This window comes from Lissotriton helveticus, chromosome 3_1, assembly GCF_964261635.1.
Source record: "Lissotriton helveticus chromosome 3_1, aLisHel1.1, whole genome shotgun sequence".
Lineage (NCBI taxonomy): Eukaryota > Metazoa > Chordata > Amphibia > Caudata > Salamandridae > Lissotriton > Lissotriton helveticus.
Genome location: NC_136061.1, coordinates 1,814,734,867 through 1,814,738,869, shown reverse-complemented (window position 1 = coordinate 1,814,738,869; position 4,003 = coordinate 1,814,734,867).

The window sequence follows — 4,003 nt, the reverse complement described above, 5'->3', positions numbered from 1 at the left end:
CTCTGCACTCTGAAGCTCCACTCTGAAGCTCCACTCTGCACTCTGAAGCTCCACTCTGAAGCTCCACTCTGCACTCTGAAGCTCCACTCTGAATCTGCACTCTGAAGCTCCACTCTGCACTCTGAAGCTCCACTCTGAAGCGCCACTCTGAAGCTCCACTCTGAAGCTCCACTCTGAAGCTCCACTCTGAAGCTCCACTCTGAAGCGCCACTCTGAAGCTCCACTCTGAAGCTCCACTCTGAAGCTCCACTCTGAAGCTCCACTCTGAAGCTCCACTCTGAAGCTCCACTCTGAAGCTCCACTCTGAAGCTCCACTCTGCACTCTGAAGCTCCACTCTGAAGCTCCACTCTGAAGCTCCACTCTGAAGCTCCACTCTGAAGCTCCACTCTGAAGCTCCACTCTGAAGCTCCACTCTGCACTCTGAAGCTCCACTCTGAAGCTCCACTCTGCACTCTGAAGCTCCACTCTGAAGCTCCACTCTGCACTCTGAAGCTCCACTCTGAAGCTCCACTCTGCACTCTGAAGCTCCACTCTGCACTCTGAAGCTCCACTCTGAAGCTCCACTCTGCACTCTGAAGCTCCACTCTGAATCTGCACTCTGAAGCTCCACTCTGCACTCTGAAGCTCCACTCTGAAGCTCCACTCTGCACTCTGAAGCTCCACTCTGAATCTGCACTCTGAAGCTCCACTCTGCACTCTGAAGCTCCACTCTGAAGCTCCACTCTGCACTCTGAAGCTCCACTCTGAAGCTCCACTCTGCACTCTGAAGCTCCACTCTGAAGCTCCACTCTGAAGCTCCACTCTGAAGCTCCACTCTGAAGCTCCACTCTGAAGCTCCACTCTGAAGCTCCACTCTCCACTCTGAAGCTCCACTCTGAAGCTCCACTCTGAAGCTCCACTCTGAAGCTCCACTCTGAAGCTCCACTCTGCACTCTGAAGCTCCACTGAAGCTACACACCGCGCAGGGCAGCTCTGGATGCTGATGCGAGAGGCCAGCTGGGAGGCGCGCTGCTCGTCTTCCTGCTCGTGCTGACTCGGAGAGAAAACTTGTTTTCATTGGGAGAGCGGCCTTCAAAGACCCGGTCACTGCGCCTCTCCGAGTGTTTAGCTTGGGATAAAATGGGCGCAGTGTTGTGGTGATGACAGTAGAGCAAGGGAGGTGCCGGCAATGCCGGAACAGAATCGGGGGCGTTCCCGGCGTCGCGTGACGTCGGCAAAAGGCAAAGAATGTCGGGAACGCCCCCGTGTCTGGTCCGGCATTGACGGACAGGCCCCTCGTCCAATGGCAAGGCTCCGTTTACGGAGCCAGCCAATCAATGACGAGGGCCGACCCAAAGCACCCTACAGTTCTCAACAGGATTTCGCCTGCGCGAAAAGCTGCGCAGAGCGCAGCTTTCGCTAGGCAAAACCTAAAAAGGGGGAAGAGAAATAGAAAGTATGCATGTAATGACCCTTCTGTCTAGGCCTGTATGTTTCAAGGCATTACCAGTGGTTCTTCCTCAGGACCAAGGAACTCACTCCCTGATTCCACTCCTGATCAAACAATGTAATTATCGCAAAGTGACTTCACACACTCTTCGGTGTTCATTAATATGCTTTTTACCTTCTTGGTATTATTGTCTGTCAAATCTGCAATACATAAGGGGAGAATTAGGCTGCTATAGGTAATGGCTGATACTGAGGTAACAGAACGCTCCAACCAACAAGATAGGCAAAGCGTCCTGTGCAAAATAGCTTAGAGGTTATTCAGCCGAGGGGATGACTTGATGCACTAAGTACGGCGTAGCCAATTTTTGACCACATGGCAGGACGATTTTCTTACGTGCTCAGTTTGGACTGCCTTTATATATTCATATACACACACAGAGTGTGTCTACAGGTTCGCCTTGCCACCGGAGGACCTATGGAGCAAAACTTTTTTTTCTATGTGTATGTAGTGTTTTCCGTATATGTTTATCGTGGTGTTAAGTGTGTTGTATACATTGTGTGTTCTATCTCAGGTGTTTTCAGTATTCCTAAAAGACAGACCCTACAGGAATTCACAATTTTGCGATTTGCTAAAATAATTGCAAAACAGCAGTTTTGTAAAAAGGCTGTGCTTTTTCCAAAAGTGCTCACGAAGTTTGGAGAATGTGACTCTCCTTGTAATGGTCCAGTGGCCTACTTGCCATTGGGCCAACAAAAGGAGCATGGCCAACAGCTATTTTTCCTTGACGTTGATTAATTAGAAACCAACAAATACATTTATGCCGAAGGCAAACATCGTAAAACACTTCAGTCCTTATATCCCATTTAATGCGAACACAATCGTACTATGCACACTTGTAAACCATCTGAGATGCCAGTATTGTATCTAAAAGCACACAAATGAGGTTATGAACTTTTCAGCAACAAATACAACAGATGTGCTTATATTAAGAAACATTTATTCAAAGAGACCATTGAAGGTTGCCATCTTTAAAATAAATCGCTGCTCTAATTGTTTTAATGTTAAACATGAAAAGAATTTTTTTTTAGCATTCTTGTTTCATGCAGTACCCAAAGCTTGACATGTCGTCAGTGCCATGACGGTTGATGATGAGTTTCCGTTCCTTGCACTTGTGAGGAGGTTCTCGGCTGCACGAGGCAGTAGGGGAGTGAGGTTCCCGAGGCTGAGGTGTAATGTTCTTAAGCACAAGGCAACGGAAAGGCTCATTAGTGGCAGCCCACTCCTTAATAAGCTTTTACCAGGAAAGTGGGTTTTCCAAAGTGCTAAGATTATAAATCCGGAAAAACGTGCTTTCAATTGAAAATTGATGGCATCCCTTAGGGCACACCTGGGTGAAGGGGTGTTGTACCTCCTGATCTCTCTTTTCCACAAAATGAGATTACTTCAATTGAATCAAGTTCAAACTTTGTTTAATCCAAGCAGGTATGTTACTTCACATACTCAGTATGATTAATATAGTTGAATGTATAATATCGTTCATAATTTCTTCCCGCTCCAATGAAGATCACATTAAAAGACAATGATATCAGTACTGATATATTCCGTAAGCCGACAGACAGAAACAACGTTTTACATTATACTAGCTTTCATCAGGCATCTCTTAAAAAACATTTGCCTAAATCTCAATTGTTGAGTCAAGCGCATCACGTCAGACCAAACCACAGTGGAGACTCGCATGGATGAAATGGCGGAGAGATTTCGCATAAGAGGATTTCCGAATGAAATATTGGAGACTGCCAAAAACCAGGTTAAACTATTGGATCGTAAAGAAATTTTGTTTAAGCCCAGAATAAAACCCAAAAGTGACAGGATGGTCGTGGTCTCTAAATTTTCTAACGTGAGCGCTACCTTTAGGAACATTGTCCTTAAACACTGGCCGTTATTACAACTAGAAACGGATTTTAAAGACATGTTTAAGCTTCCACCCCATGTTTGCTTACACTAGGGGGAAGAATTTAGGAGAAATTCTGAAACAAAAAAGGATAACCAGTGTCCAAGCTCGTGGAACCAGACCTTGTAACAATTGCAATATTTGTCATAACACCATCTTGGGCAACAAAATAACACATCCAATGAAAGGATATGAAATTGCTATAAATGTGACAGCCACATGCGACACCAGCAATGTGATATATCTTTTGAAGTGCCCTTGTGGGAAAACTTACATTGGCAAGACGGAGAGAAAGATCAAGGTACGCTTGAACGAACACAAGTCCAACATCCGTACTAAGAATCAAAAATCTACTGTAGCGATCCATTTTAATGAAATGAATCATTCTGTCTCTCAATTGAAATACATGATTTTGGAAGTGATCACAAAGATGGAGGGACGAGCAACAACAAATTTCTACTTCAAAGGGAGAACTTCTGGATTTATAGACTCCAGTCCATGAAACCATATGGTTTGAATGAACGAATTGAATTTTCCTGCTATCTGTAATTTTTTTCATAACCCTTTGCCTTGTGGCTTACAGTTCTGGACAGTCTCCTTGCAGTCTGACAAACACCCAGTT